At 41.4% G+C, this 17,568-nt stretch overlaps 1 pseudogene; it reads left to right on the top strand.

The window, feature by feature from the left end:
* Positions 1 to 6,921: 6,921 nt before the first annotated feature.
* LOC125524965 lies at positions 6,922 to 7,477 on the top strand (annotated as a pseudogene).
* The last annotated feature ends 10,091 nt before the right edge of the window (positions 7,478 to 17,568 follow it).

Raw genomic sequence — 17,568 nt, forward strand, 5'->3', positions numbered from 1 at the left:
CTACTCCCTCCGTCCCAAAATATAAGAACGTTTTTAACACTACACTAGAGTTAAAAATGCTCTTATATTTTGGGACAGAGGGAGTACATTCAAACATGAATCCAATAATATAATTTTTTTATGACATACACTAATATTTTGCTAGTCAAATGTATGGTCAAACTTTTTGCCCAAAATAGGGTAGGGACTAATAAACCGAGAAGGATGCAGTAATAGAGTAAAACATCCAACAAGCAGTAATTGCTTACATATACAAGTCCATATATACAGTTTTGTCGTGACGGCAGCCCTCATAGATGGCAGGTCGGCCGAGTTGACGATGACACCATGACGGATGAGCCGTTGTTCGTGTTAGATGTGATGATCCCCAATTCAGAGCTGACTGGCAGGGGCGGGGGCGTCCTGCTTGCCAGCTTTGACTGCTCTAAGCCCGGATGCGATGATCATTGTTGTCGGCCATGCATGTTGATGGGCTGATTGCAAACGCTGGATAGTGGAAACACTACTACATATCTGAAGAACATTGACCCCTCATCACTGACCGATCATGGACCACTTGTGTTTGATGTTCATTATAACTGACCTGCCACCTGTTGGTTGCCCGTCAGTGATAACAATCTTTTGCGTCGACTCGATGCTTATCATAGACCGGTCCAAAATTGACCCCTTAATGATAGATCATCCTGACGTTTCAGTCGGACTGATTGTTATCACTGACAAGTTGCTACGGTTGAACCGTCTATGAAATTCTCTCATGTCTGACCCTTTGGCTTTGACGCCAGTCATTGTTGTGGTTTACATAGCGTATTGTAATCCAATGTCCAATCCCCTCTCCAATATGTACCATTATTATAGCCGTCGAGTCCCTCCGCCCCGTTGTGCTTCATCATATCCACCGGTTTTCGGAACCTTCAGGAAAGTTCCTAACCAGCTGTAGGACCTTCTAGAAGATTCTTCCAGAAGGTTTTGTTTTGGTTTCTATTTTTTGTTTCCTTTTTTAGTTATTAAAAAATATTTTTTGTTCTAAAGAATATGAATTTAAAAAAGTTCAACATATTCAAAACTGTTCTTTTTCAAATGATGTTTGGAAATTCTAAATTTTATTCATGTTTAGAAAGAAAATCATGTTTACATTTCAATTCCTTTTTTGTTTTTTGTAAAAAAATGTTTGCATTTCAATTCCTTTTTTTTTGTAAAAAGTGCATTCTAAAGTTCAACAGATTATGAAAATCTATCGTTGTTTATAGTTCATAACATTTCGCACTACTCAGTAGTTATAAAAATCTCCCTTGATCCGGTGGCTAGGCTCGGGTGCGTCAGAATTGGAGATCTCGTGTCTGATTCCCACAAAATGCACAATTTTCTACTGTCGTGCTATAGATACCGTTTGCCGTTTGCCCGGCCAATTGACTACTTGCTCTGTGCCTCAGGCATCTATATGGCACATTTTCTTGTCACATAGGAGGTCCCTAACACAATGTAGCCGACTCTTCGGCGAACAAGTGTTGGGCCAGGCTCATTCGACGCTTGCTGTGACCGATCTCTGTAAACAATATCACTAATCCTATTCGGGCGCTTAACGTGTTGAATACTTTGTTGTCTGTTCCGCGCACACCCTTTTCAACACTATGTGAGTTAAATGGCTGACCATAACTAACCTCCTTTACACAAGTTTCGCAAACCTTGTAGAAGGTTCTCACTGGTTTTATTGGGCTAGTTTATTTTGGTTTTTCGGGAGGGTGTTTTTCTCAACCTTTTCGTATTGTTCTTCTCCTCCTTTACCGTTCACCTTTTTTTAATTTTCCTTTTTAACATATTTTCATATCCATGAACATTTCAGTTTCATATTTTTATTTAATTCTTGGATTTTTGAAATTGATGTAGTTTTTATTCACACCCATGCACCTTTTCTCAAATTCGTGAACATTTTTTAATCTATGAATTTTTTAATCCACGAACATTTTTTTATTCATGAACTTTTCAGTTTCATAAACTTTTTGAATCTGCGAACTGTTTCAATTCATGACCCTGTTTGAATTCACAATTTTTTTTGAATTCATGAACTTTTTCAAATTGGTGCAATATTTTAAAATTTATGAACTTTTTTCATATTCACGAACTTATTTCAAACTCATGAACTTTTCTGAATGTCCAAATTTTTCATGATCTGATTTTATTTCTGAGAGTATTCAACCGTGCCCAGCCAATTGGAAGTTATCAATCCACACTGTAAAGTTCCCTCCACTAAATCGGGTGTCAGTGTAGCCAGGCAACCAAATTACACCAGAGCATATTGGGCCATCGTTCTTTAGCATCCGCGCGGGCAGCGGTTGGCTCCGTGTCACGGAAAATCCGATGTGCCGCAATGTGGCACATAGCCGGGGCCTCACACATGTATCTAACCCAAGCGCATGAGATAGTCGAACTTACTTTCTCTTTTTCATTTGTTCTTCTTGTTATTTGTTCCTTACGTTCTATTTTGTTTTTTGTTTCTTTATTTTCCTTTTGTGTTTCCTGTTTTTGTCCTTAATAAATGATACTTTTTTTGAAATTATTATTTTTTTAAATATAAATATTGTTTAAAAAAAGGCTCATGTTTTACAAAAAAATGTCAGAATTTAAAAAAATCTTCTTGTCTGAATATTTTGTCATAAATTGAGAAAAAATTTGGGATATTTTAAAATTTGTGTTTTCCAAAAATTGTTTGGATTTAAAAAGGCTTGCCTTTTAATTTTTTTCTCCCATATTCAAAAAGTATTCATGTTTCTAAAAGTTGTTGCGGAATAAAAAATGTTAGGGCTTTTTCAGAGATAAAAAAAATAAAAAAACCCTAGAAACATGGGCATATAGTGTCTGGTTTGCTGAAGTAGTAGAACCGATACTGTGTCCCGATCGTTACAGTAGCCGGTCTGCTGCAATACAGAAAGGGCAATATAGTGGACATAACCAACGCTAGAGTAACAAAAAAATGCCGTCGTACTAATGAGCCAGCCTAGGCGAAACTCGCCTATGTAAGTTGCATCGCTACTTGCCGCAACAAGCGGCATATAGCTAAGACTAGCCACAACGGGAGTAAATTCAAATGGTAACATGATATGTTACTAGTCTAAGATACTATCTTTATAGTAGGGAGCAATATATGTGTGGTGTCATGCAACACTTCATTTATTATGTTGTAGACTCATCTTGACTTGATATGTGTGATGTTACTCACACTATGAGTAACTAACTATGTTACCACATGCCTATCTTTTTTCATTAATTATTTGTCACATTATTTATTTTATCTAGATATGTGTGATGTTATCATCTATATTACTTCCACTGTGGATAGTCTAAAGGTGCCATGCAGGAGCTCCCAAGCAATACATGCACGTCCCTAACTACCCGGTTGCTTAAGGGCACTGCACAACACAAACCCTCAAAATGGGCACTGCATATATGTCTCCGGACACACCCGGGACATGTCCATGGACATGATAGGGGATGGAGCAATTTACGCTATCCTAAAATTTCTATGTTGTGTATTTGGGAGGAGAGGAGGCATGTGATTACTTTTGGTTGGACATATATGCCACTGGGCACATGCCTTACTGCCTCGACGTCAACGATCCTAAACTTTGATTCCGCAACACCCAACAGCCAAGCAGATACACATAGTCTGGCACGCAGACTAGCCCACCTGAGTAGGACGGCCACGCCGACCTTGATATGGAGGAATTTATGGTCGATCCAACGAAGAGGTGTAAAGGAGAAAACTACAGCATGCGGGAGCACTAGTTATTGTGTGATGCGTTGTTGGCTACTAGCATCGATCCGATATATGGAAAGGAGCAAAGTGACATTCGAGAAAAAAAAAGGAGAGCAAAGTGATATTCGAGAAAAAAAAAGGAGCAAAGTGATGTAACATTGTAGACCAACATTCATACTTGGTTACATGAGCACAAGAATTTTGAGTGCTACCGCAATGAACTCATACGTAATCGTGAGACAGAATCGCTCAACCATTGATGGCACACCATCCAAGAGGCCGTGTGTAAGTATTGTGGCCGTTTGAAACGACTAATCGGTCGGTGGCCAAGTTGTGAAAATCACCGAGCAAGTAAGTTGTCATATATGTTGGTCATTTGGCTGGATATGCTCGTTTTGTGTTTGTCATTTGGTTGGATATGCAACTTGTTGACAATGTTTTTCTTTGTAGCCCTTCCACGTGTGCAACTTGTTCTTGAAGGTGGAGAGGAGGACTTCGTCCTCATGCATTGTTCGTTGTAGTTGATTGGGCAACCCAAGTGAAATGTATATGTTGCAATCTCTATAAATACCGCCGACATCGACCCCAAGGAAGAAGCGGATGATCCTACCGATCCAACAAAAGAGCCACCCAAAATGTTACAAGAGGTTTCCGGGGAAAGAAGTGAGAGGAGGAGAAATGAGAAGGGGAGACAACCAAGATGATGGAGTGGTCCGAGGTCATCTTGGCAAAGACGAGGAGGCATGTGTCAAGCGCTTCGACGTCAAAGGAGTAAAAAAAGGCTGGGAGGTTTAACATCTTCATGGCGGCGACCGATAAGAATATTAAGCTTGAAGAGAAGAAGATCAAGTTCCCAGGGGGAAGGTTGGGATCGCGACTTCTTAAAAGGATTCGAAGATGTTGACCTTGAAGATGGACGACTTGGATGAAGATGCAAGTATGATCGTGCCCGACTTAGAGACGGCGGAGAAGAAGGCGGCCGATGGGGAGGAGCCGGCAGTATATTGAGTGTGGCGGCTCAGATAGCCGGTCCGACAAGGCAAAAGTTCCATTTTTTGCATGGACCACCAAATTGAAATAAACATTGTCCTCTTTTTGATTATGACTGGGCACTACGTGAACATCACACTTTGTTATACATTTCAAAGTCAAATTGACTAGATCTTTATGGGATAGGGTTGGATGACAAAACTCCTATATCCATGTCCGTAGACTGTTCAGAATCAGTCCGCGGATAAATAGTATGTCAGTCTGCGGACACATGTTCTAAGGCCATCTTTAACGCTGACCCGCAATTTTTCTCCTGAATCCGTCCACGGACAGGGGTGCCAGTTCGTAGACAGGGATGCAGAAGCTGGCCATCCAAGGCTATCTACATACACCTCAAGCCAGGTTTCAACAAACCGGATGAAATTCATCAAACCCAATGGAATTCATCAAAGTTAGAATAAATCCAAGGCGCACAGTCAATCTATCAAGGACCAAGCAATCACACGAGCACGGCACTGAGATTTGTTAACAAGGTTCACCATCATGGCTACATCTCCGGGCCTAACTATGGGCGCTCCTCCCCATGACACTATCACAATACCTCACCTTGGCCGCCCGGGCGCCGGCACACGTCGTTGGCTCCCCCGCGTGCCTGTGCTATTATGTTGACATATGTTACATCATGTGTCTACCCTCACTATATATGAGAGGCCTAGAATACAAGTGTTCTACTTTTACACGACTCCATATCCTATGCAAACACAATACAACTCAGAGCCCAACTGTAACCTACCTTGTACGATAATATTCGACACAACTCATCCTTACATGGCATGCAGATAAGTCTAGTACAACAATAGTTCAATTTCAATGAGAAATAGTTCAGATTTAACTCGATTAACTGGATGTTCAAGAAGTTTTTCATGAACGGATCATGTCGTCCTATATATACTGCCCTTTGAGCTTTATCCAACAATGCATGTACATAAATGGTCTGCCATCTAGGTTGTGCTACATCACGGCAACATGTAGAGGCTACACAATATGTAGAACAACATTGAGTTAGTGAACGAATCAATCAACAAGTTGAGTAAGAAGAAACAAAACTTACGATCTCCTCGGCTGCCTGGTGCAATGGCCACCTTGGCTTAAGCATATTAACCATGCTAGAAAAACTGGTGACGGTGGTCTAGATGGCGGTACCGTTGATACGATAACGACTTCAGATCATGACCATGGATGATGTGGATGTCATAGGGTACAATGTGCCTTTGCGCGTGAAATGAATGATGCACACGCTGCCAGTAGACCCCCTTCTGTTGTTGCCTAAGAAATCCACGGATACGGCCAACCAAGCAACACACAACAACTCATCCTTCGTGGTAGAGTACCCTGCCATCCTTCGTACTCTAAAATAACAACATGACATTCGGAATAAAGCGCAACAACATTTGATCGAACAACTGTGGACATGGTGTCCGCCATGGACGTCGTCGACACGGGGGGAGAGGGAGTGTACCTAGCTGCGGATGGGACGACCTGGGTGGACGGCGCCGTCATAAAAGGTGAGCGGGTGCACTGCTAGTTGCGGACGTCCAACAATGTTTGTGCTACGGCCGGAGTGGTACAGCGACGACGTCGAACGAGGAAACTGCAGATGCAAAGCAAGGGGGAGGACTGACAGATTGAAATAGAATGGGACTGGGAGGGGAACTTTTTCTGGGTGAGGATGTCGAAGTCCAACATGGCTGCTGTTCGAACTCTCACAAAATCCCCCCAACTTGGCTTCCATTTGTGAGAAAAAATGCGTCGGGACTGCTTGGTAGACCGGTAAGGCCCGCGTGGCGTATACAGGCGGTTTGAGCGTTGACGTTGGAGATGACCTAACACGACAAGTCTTGGACATGCCACCGGCTGACACATCAAGCCACGTCCACGTGGGACCCTAAACGACCCGGGGCAGAGAAGGCGAATACAGGAGAAAAATAAGGTAAACACGCGCGAAGCATCGAAGAAGCAAAGCCGTTGCAACCTCCACCACGTGGGTCATGAGCTAGCTCCCTGGCTCTCCCTCGCGGCCGCGTCCACGAATATTCTGGACTCGCCCAGCGCAAGAAACCGCCATGCCGAAGCTCCACCGTATAAAAACCAGGGCTCCGTTCCTTCCTTCCTTCACCAACAGCAAGCAACCAAATAAAGCCTTGATTGATTGAAGCAATAGTCAGAAAGACAGAAGCAAAGTCAGACAGCGTTCAAGAAACACAGTCGTTGCGGGAATCGTAAGCATGGACAAGGTGCTCGCCTTCTCCATCCTGAGCGCATCACCGGCCGACATCACCCCGGGCGCGGTCGCCGGCAGCAGTTGGGCTCGGCTCTCCTGGCGGGGGAGGAAGCTGCAGAAGGACGACCAGGCTAGAGCTGGGTAACAAAGAAAACAGGGCCGTCTGCCGAGGAAAATAGAGCAGCGGCCGGGCAAGGGGAAATCACAGTCGCCCTCGCCGACGCGGCTGCGGTTCGCGCCGGAGTTCGATGGGATTGACTGCTTCGAGACCATCGTGTGCCATTAATCGGTGCATCGCGAGCCACGGGTGTGACCATTAATTCTTTCTTGGTTTGATCGCTAGATGATCGGTGTGTTCACTCCATACGTTGTTGACTTGTGCTTCTAACTGAAGCCACATGTTGTGTACAGAATACAGAGTGAATTGTAGAGACTTGTGTCCGTCGTGTTCTTCATATGGGAGCTATTTGTCCGTGATTCTTTGGATAAACTTTTGCTGTCTACATAGCTAAGGAAGAAATTGCTGCTGGCGTAGTTAAGGTCAAACGTGGTAGGGTTGTTCAAACAAACAAATCTAGAACTGTACACGTGTCAATTGCATGTCCCTCGCACAATTACCCGGTCGTCTTTATTATCCAAAGGTGAAGTTGGTCATGAACGACATGTACACGCATACTGTTCATTCTGGTGGTCCCACTGATTGGTCACGAGTATTTTTGTACATCGCGTTGGCCAGCCAGACTGAGACTGCAACCGTGCAACGGACAAGGAGAAGCTGCTGAAGGAACTAGATCTCCAGCTGAAACAATTTTCCTAATGTCTTCCAATCCCATGATATATGCATGCACCCTTTCGAAGCACATAGATGGTGCCAGGGAGAGTGTGCCTTGTAATAGCGTTTGTAGTGGCCTTTGTAACATGGAAGCGAGGGAGAATGACATTTATATATAGTGCCCGGTAGGTGACTAGTACTCGTCTAGTGTACAATATCAAATAGCAATGTTATATGATTCAATGGTGATCCTTTTTTTGTGGGTGATTCAATGGTGATCCTTCGTTGGCTATCTTCTATCTTCTATCTTCTACTCTCTCCGTTCCTAAATACTTGTCTTTCTAGGCATTTCAACAAGTGACTACATACGTAGCAAAATGGATGAATCTATACTCTAAAATATGTCTACATACATCCGTATGTAGTAGTCATTTGAAATGTCTAAAAAGACAAATATTTAGGAACGAAGGGAGTATTTACTAATTGGAGGCACCTTTAAAGCCTCCTCATTAATCCACATCATCAAAATTAATTACATCGTTGGATTGAATAATTAAAGCCGAAGATAAAAAGAAAACTTACGTAACACAAATGGTCTAAAAAAAGGCTCCTGACACGTTCAAACAAAGAAAACATCCATCGCTGCCTTAAAAAAAGATATCCTCCTTCCATAAAAACTCCAGCGATGTAAAGGAAAAAAAGAATTAGATCTATTTGATTAAAAAAAGGATATTCACGTTGGTAAGTTCAGATTTTTTTAATCCCAACAGACATGTTGAACCGTAATATGTGCTTTAAGTCCAAACTGATAAGCTAAAGAAAAAAAGAAACTCCATAATCAGCGCTTTATCATGTGTCTGCGAGCTAAAAATAGAGTCATTTTATGGTACGCTTTGTCATTCATGCAAAAAAAAAAATGCTACAAGTTATACGTGATTTAAGTCTTCTTTTTTTGCGGGGGATAGGTGATTTAAGTCTAACATGGTAAGTTAAAACGCAGGTTGGAGAGTCTAACATTTAAGTCTAACGAAGATAATGGTCCATGCAGCATAGGATGAGGGGTACCGATGGTGCTGTAAAGTAGATCGTGTTGTAGTGGTAATTGATACATTGCCCATTGGCGAACCTACATCGGATGGAAACACAACGATTTATCTGTTCGATGTCATTGAGTTCGTCCTTGGTTCTACAAGCCCCATGCAAGTAAACCCTATCCTAAAATTTGTCGAATGTGTTGCTTGATTTTTAGCCCGTCGGATCCCTGACAAATCCCAATAAAATATACTGATATGAAGCGTCCAATCATGTGAAAAATTGATATATACATGCATGTTTATGAGCACACTTCACCCAATTATATTGTAGAGGAGCGAACCAGATTCAACTGCATCAAGTGTCGCCATGTGCAAGGTAGTGCTGTCGTTATGCATATGTTTAGAATCATTTGGGGCGTCCATTAGTATTATGTATTTTTTTTACTGATATACTACTTTGCCTCATGTGCATGCGATTCGTGAATTACATGGTTTCACATGATTCGTTGGAAGTGTAGATTCTTAATACGTATTTGCATATATATATATATATATATATATATATATATATTTATATATATATATATATATAGTATGTCTATGCATGTTTTTTTGTCCTTATTACAAACAAAACATTAGTCATTAAAACATCTGTAAATACATATATATTACTATTATAAAATAAACTGGATGTATCATCAGCCACAAAGATCTATTGTAAACACATCACTGTCTATGCGAAATATGGATGGCGAATATTAAAAATTTCTTTCGATGTGAATCATAAAAGAAACTGTTTAAGAATATCATGGTTGAGGCGAGAACTTCGGACCTTAATAAGATATGGTATAATGAGATTATAAGACTATATTTTTTAATATGTATATTATTTGCAATGATATCGCATATGTTGATAGAAACCCATGCAAGCATGTGTCCACTATTTTGTATAGAAACAGACTCTCTATAATTCTATGGTGCTTCCATGGCCAAAAGGAAGATGTATATATTTTTTCAGGTAGGGTATGAGAGGAAGATATATGCTAAAATATTTGAAACAATGTATGTTTGCAGGACCCTATGTCCAACCAAGGTACACATGCATGTGTTCTTATAATAATTTACATCACATTATTCATATCAATGTAGCTTCGACTGAACCTATGTCCAACCAAGGTAAACATGCATGTGCTATAATAATAATCTACAACAACATATTGATATTATTGTTTTACATTTTTATTTTTCACAACTTTGTTATATTAAATATTTAAAATGCTAGCCGTGCAGGTGCACGGGTTGACGACTAGTGAATTTAATTGGCAAAGTGTATTACATCTCCAAAGTGTATTCACATGACATACGCGTTTGGCTTTCAACTTAACTAAATAATCTTGAAAATTATGAAGCATATGGGTCTACGATGTAAAGATGGGGTGTTCAATTGGGTATACAAGAAATTTTCTTTCTTACAGAGAAAAATAGTCAAGAATAAAAGGCCCAGACTATCGACAACACTAAGGGAATAAAAACAGTCAACATAGCACGACCAGAGAAGCATTGGCCAAAGCCATCACCAAGAGTATGCCCAGCAGCTGACGAGATGCCTCGGTCTGTAGTGCCGCTGAAAGCCATGCCTACTGAAGATGCCAGAGCACCGCCGCCGGGGTGCCGCAGCAGCCCCATAGGACTGACACACATGCCACTGATAGATACCTTGCAAAAGCTCCCGATGCCGAGCGAGAAATGTTACTGCCACCAGCGAGCTTTGCTGGCCAGCATCGGCCTCCTGCGGTGAGGGCCAAAAGGATGAGTGCAGCAGTTGTGACGTGGGTGGGGGTTTCCAATGGGGGACTGGACCATCTATGAGCCTACCATGTGCACTCGTGGTTCTCAAGATTTCTTATAGCGCACTAGTGCTTAAATGGTGTAGCACCTGATTTGTTTGGTTCTACAAAAATTTTGCACCAAGTTTGAACCAACGTTGACTTTGCTCTCATGTGCAAATCTGATGTCTTTTATGATTTGTATCATTTGCTCTTTGCAACCTGTAGAAGTGAACTACTAAACTTTGCAGCCTATAGCAGTGAACTACTGAACTTTGCAATCTATAGTAGTTAACTAGTACTAAAGTTTGCCTCCTGCAGTATGGTCTGGCAAGGTTAATGCGTTGACCGCTCCTGGAGATGGGATGGTTGAAGATGGCGGCGGCGGATCCAGACCGTGCGCATGTTTGTGCGTGTTGCGGGTCAGCCAAATCCTCGAAATAGGCTTTCACCCCGCTTCACAGATAAAGCAAAGATCCATACAACCGACATCCAGATAAGTCATAAAGGCGACGACTAGGGCAACAACATAATAATGCCCAAAGAGAAACATAAGAGAAAAGAAAAACAAGGCCACCTAGTGGCTGTCGATGGGCGGAGCTAAGATGGCGAAAGCCGACGTGCCGAATCCATGAGCACATCCACCATGGTGTCTAGACGATTGCGATCATGCTGCCTAGTAAGTGGGCGCCATTCTGTAGAAAAGCAAGGAATTTGAACAAAGAGTCAGACGCCTGCCTTGGGAACACCTTCTCAATCACCATTTTATTTCCTATCGTCCCAAGAGTCCATGACATGGCTGCAAAGATCAGCCAGAATATGCGGCGGTGTCGTCCTGGCATGGTATCCCTGGCCTAGATGAAATCCACGAGATCCAGGGCCTCCAAGTTGGGCCCTAGTGCCTCACGGACGAACTGCCAAAGGACCCGAGCCGCCGTGCACGAGCCAGGTGGTGCTCTCGGCCCGATGCACGACAGCTGCGTGAGGCCACTGAATTAGATAGTGCACGATCATGCGGTTCAGGCACATTATCAAGAGTATAGGTTCTCTGCGTTCGTCACTGTGTGCATCACGAGCTTGCTTGCGGGCTCTCCTTTGGTTCCGTGTCCACGAATTTTCTATACCTCTATAGCGCAAGCAACCGCCATGCCCAAAGCTTCCTCCATCACCATGCTCAGGGCCGTACCTAAAAATCTAGGTGCCCGGTGCAAAATTTCAGATTAGGCCTTTATATCGAAATACAAATTATAAAGTCAATATGATATTTATTATTTGGAAATTACTAATGGAGCTCAAGCTCCATGGAGCTCTATATTTGAATAAATAAATAATTATTTTTTCAGGATTCAAAAAATTCTGAAAAAGAAATATACACATGCCTATGAATGTGTACTACTTCCTGTAAAATTTCATGGCAAAACACGTTTTATTTGAGCGGCACAATAATAATAAAATCATGTATTTCTGGCACATGTACTATCCACTATAACATACAAGATTTGTTTTTGGAAAGATCATATCAAAATATATTTTATAATAAAATTTTACACACATCGACCAGTACTTGTGTATTTTTTTAATTCTTTATAAACTTAAAAGTTCAATTGTTGATTTTTTTCTAAATGCAGAACCCAAGAGCCAAAAAGCCTCCCTTGTTATTAGCGTACTATAAACATAATCTTCTTATTAATAATAATACAAGAGTGATAGATGATGGGAAGAAAAATTAAAGGAACCTGATAAGTGCCACACGTGTGGCACGAACACATGACTACTCGAAACGTTTTTGATGGCAAGTTTAGTAATGCGAGGATGGCAACTTCCTTTTTGGATGGCAAGTTTCAGTTTTTTTGGTTTGTTATTTCTTTAGGATGGCAATTTTAGTTGTAAAAAACGTCAGGACCAGAGTGCTTCATGTCACACGTGTGACACTTATTATTTGAGAAACTAAATAGACTAGTCGTAAACCCGTGCTTCGCATGGGCTAGCCTATTAAGAATGCTAACTTTGTATTAATTTAAATAAATTATATAATTAACATATTGTTAGTTGAAAATTTATTTGCAATTAATTAATTATTTTATTGATGGGGCAAATATAAGCTTTGATGTAAGGTGCGGCACAAATTTTTGCATACCCATTTTTTCCGCACATACGATGGATTTAGAGCCATTCTTAAACAATGTTGGCCAATTTAGAAAATGGTGTCTTCATTTGTTTCACATCAAGGAATAATCCATAAAACAATGTGATTCCTTACTTAGTTTTCCCTTTATTTCTGATTGTTGTCATCTGTCTCGATGAGTGCTTAACTTTGACTCTTTAGGTCCACTTCTTGCCAGCTCAATAGTCGTTGAATATAAAGCTGTTACAATGAATGTGCCAATTGTTTCCAAATCCCATCTCCTCTATCTATGAACATATAATTTAACTGGCCAGTACGATTTGAATTATCTCCACAATCCCCATTCATTTCCGAGGTGTCCCCACACCCAGGCAAACTCCCTTCGCAAGTCTATGATGTGTTGTTCGCATCCATATCACATTGCACAGGAGATGGGTGGAAGGTATCCTGGAGAGATGATTGTACATGAGTCATCAGGGAGATTGCTGGATTTTTTATTTAAATTTTTATATTAGTTTTGAGTCAGCCAAAGGAAATTGGTGATTTGTAATGTATTTTTTATACGTGCTGTTTTTCGGTCCTTGCCATTATATTTTTGTCATATACATGTATGATTGCTCCTTGGTTTTTGGCATGTAAATTATATGCGTAAACACATATTGGAAATTTGTTTCTTCACAATGCTAAGAGTTCCTGTTACAAACTTGTACTGTATCAATCAAATTCAAGGAAAGTAAAAAATGAAAAGAGAAACATGTTGATTGTACAATTTGTACAGACGACATCCAGAGATTTTACTTCAAGAAAGCCGATGAATAGAAGGGACTTAAAACATAATTAATTGATAAATAATAAAGACCCTATGCTAGTGGTAGTACTAAAAGAATGGAATGGAAGGGAAATTATAAATAGTATAGCCAAGTAGCCGGTTAGTCTAACAAAACTTAGGAACAATTATTCTTTTAACAACTGAAATAGGTATTATGTCCACACTCATTCTGGTACATTATGACACTGATGATGCATAAATACAGAGAAAAGTATTAAAGGAATCATTCCAACATTATGCATGGTTATCCCCAAACGGAATACTACACTATTCCGTAAAAATGAAAGAAACAGAATACTGCACTATTCGGTACAAAAGTAAGAAACATAACACTGCATTAATATGTCAGAAAGAAAAAAACTCTATACTACAGTAATTAATTTTAAGAAAACTCGAGAAAAAAGAGAATGACAACATTACAGTGAAACATCATGTACCATCTTGAGCACTCTCAGTATTCAAAGCAAGAAAATTCCTGGTTCCAGAGATCAGCATTGGCTTCGCATGCAGTTGTTGTCACTGGTGTGAAGAATGCAGAACCAAGCATGCACTTCGGTCTATTAAGCTGGAAGTTGGATGCCATGACAGGTTCTGCCCTACAACCTTGATGGATTACGCCAGAGGCGCGGATTAGGAAGATTTTCTACACAACTTTGTCTCCATGTATGTCAAGGTCAAAGCAGGAGAAAGATATGGGAGTGTTCGGAAGTCTGAATAGGCTAGTACCATGAAAATATTCTATGGCATCCGGTGCACCGGTAGCACCACAAGTGCGGGTGCACCGGATACATTCCCTAGTACCATGTGCATTATCCCATAAAATTTTATATCTTGGTGGCAAATCTATATATTGTATAAGTAGTAACCATAGAGAAAATTATAGAAGAATTCTGGTAGTTTCAAACCTTCCACATGGCAAGAATGAATATGATAAAAAGGAATAACCTTAGGTAGATTGAATATTTGAAAATTGGACCAAGTTTCGAAGGAGAATTTATCTTATACACATAGTACTGTTGATATTCAGATTTTTCATCTATATTAGATTTTATAGCATGCATATACATTGACACAAATCCATCTCCTACATGGCTTCTTTTGCGCAGCTATCTCCTACGCAAGATCATCATTCTTGCACAAATTTTACATGGATTCCTGGTGGAGAATAGAAGATAAATGTCACCGTGCAAGATATATATGCTATTAGAAAAGACATGATTGCACCAATCAATACTAACCCATCGGACGTCCTAGCTATAATAATTCGCTTTCTTGGCCCTGTTCCTACGCGGCGACGTGAGTACATCCCCGCGAGGGGCGACCATGATGATGACGAAGCAAATTAGTCGTTCCTCTATGACATAATCCTGTACAAAGCAAACTCCATCTGTATTAATTGATTAGCAATTCATTAATGTACAAAGTAGCTAGCTAGCTAAAATAGATTGATGGATTTTGGCAACATAAGCAGAGTCGCTGTATTGATTATAGGCTTGAGTACTACTTGGATATATACCTGTATAAAGTAGGCTTAACTCACGCCACTATTCACATATGCATGTGCCTCCGTCACGTGATGATGTTTATGGTATGTATATCAATCTGGCATTGTAGTTTGCGATTGAAGCAGCTTTTTGGCCGCCACGTATCCTGTGCTGCGATGGATGGGGCTCTTCCTCCTACACAATGGCGCAGCAGCGGCCAGGTATGTGCGCACCTGTAATCACCATAGTACCTCGATAGACGGCACTGGCGGCGACCGCGTCATGGGCTTTCGCTGCGTATAGGTCAAGGAAATCAGGAGAACCGGTCCTGCAAGACTCTGCAACGTTGTTAGTTAGCATTCATAATTTTCTGTTAGCCGAGGAGTAGATAGATTCTTTTTTCTCGCAAAAGAAAAAATCATCTATCTACTACTCGCAAAAAAAAAAAAAATCGAGATAGTTTGGCAGGGAGTTATTTTCTCTTCTGTTGTTCTGTTAGCCAAGTAATAGATAGTTTTTTTCCGGGTGAGTAGATAGATAGCCGAGTAGTAGATAGTCTTTTATAATTTTTTTTTACGTGAGGTGAGTATATAGATTGACACGGGAGTTCTTTTCCCTTCTGCTTTCAAATCATTTTTTGCCCGGGATTTTATCGGTGGATCTACACCATAATAATTCGGTCCATACGAGATTAACGGTGTTGGGAAACGTAGTAATTTCAAAAAATTTCCTATGCACACGCAAGATCATGATGATGCATAGCAACGAGAGGGGAGAGTCTTGTCCACGTACCCTCGTAGACCGAAAGCGGAAGCGTTAGCACAACGCGGTTGATGTAGTCGTACGTCTTCACGATCCGACCGATCAAGTACCGAACGCACGGCACTTCCGAGTTCTGCACACGTTCAACTCGATGACGTCCCTCGAACTCTGATCCAGCCGAGCTTTGAGGGAGAGTTCCGTCAGCACGACGGCATGGTAACGATGATGATGTTCTACCGACGCAGGGCTTCGCCTAAGCACCGCAACAATATGACCGAGGTGGATTATGGTGGAGAGGGGCACCGCACACGGCTAAGAGATCAAGAGATCAATTGTTGTGTCTTTGGGGTGCCCCCTGCCTCCATATATAAAGGAGTGGAGGAGGGGGAGGGCCGGCCCTCTCTATGGCCCGCCCTAGGGGAGTCCTACTCTCACCAGGAGTAGGATTCCTATTTTCCTAGTAGAACTAGGAGCCCTTCCAAGTAGTAGGACTAGGAGGGAAGGAAAGGGAAGGGAAAAGGAGAAGGAAGGAAGGGGGCGCCCCCGGAAAGGGAAGGGAAAAGGAGAAGGAAGGAAGGGGGCGCCCCCCTCCCTAGTCCAAATCGGACCAGCCCATGGGGAGGGGTGCGGCCACCCTTTGAGGCCTTTCTCTCCTTTCCCGTATGGCCCATTAAGGCCCAATACGAATTCCCGTAACTCCTTGGTACTCCCGAAAATACCCGAATCACTCGGAACCTTTCCGATATCTGAATATAGTCGTCCAATATATCGATCTTTACGTCTCGACCATTTCGAGACTCCTCGTCATGTCCCCAATCTCATACGGGACTCCGAACTCCTTCGGTACATCAAAACACATAAACTCATAATATAACCGTCATCGAACTTTAAGCGTGCGGACCCTACGGGTTCGAGAACTATGTAGACATGACCGAGACACATCTCCGGTCAATAACCAATAGCGGAACCTGGATGCTCATATTGGCTCCTACATATTCTACGAAGATCTTTATCGGTCAAACCGCATAACAACATACGTTGTTCCCTTTGTCATCGGTATGTTACTTGCCCGAGATTCGATCGTTGGTATCTCAATACCTAGTTCAATCTCGTTACCGGCAAGTCTCTTTACTCGTTCCGTAATACATCATCCTGCAACTAACTCATTAGTTGCAATGCTTGCAAGGCTTAAGTGATGTGCATTACCGAGAGGGCCCAGAGATACCTCTCCGACAATCGGAGTGACAAATCCTAAATCTCAAAATACGCCAACCCAACAAGTACCTTCGGAGACACCTGTAGAGCACCTTTATAATCACCCAGTTACGTTGTGACGTTTGGTAGCACACAAAGTGTTCCTCTGGTAAACGGGAGTTGCATAATCTCATAGTCATAGGAACATGTATAAGTCATGAAGAAAGCAATAACAACAAACTAAACGATCAAGTGCTATGCTAACGGAATGGGTCAAGTCAATCACATCATTCTCTAATGATGTGACCCCGTTAATCAAATGACAACTCATGTCTATGGCTAGGAAACTTAACCATCTTTGATTCAACAAGCTAGTCAAGTAGAGGCATACTAGTGACATACTGTTTGTCTATGTATTCACACATGTATTATATTTCCGGTTAATACAATTCTACCATGAATAATAAACATTTATCATGATATAAGGAAATAAATAATAACTTTATTATTGCCTCTAGGG

The sequence above is a fragment of the Triticum urartu genome, chromosome 7, assembly GCF_003073215.2.
Source record: "Triticum urartu cultivar G1812 chromosome 7, Tu2.1, whole genome shotgun sequence".
NCBI classification, from domain to species: Eukaryota; Viridiplantae; Streptophyta; class Magnoliopsida; order Poales; family Poaceae; genus Triticum; species Triticum urartu.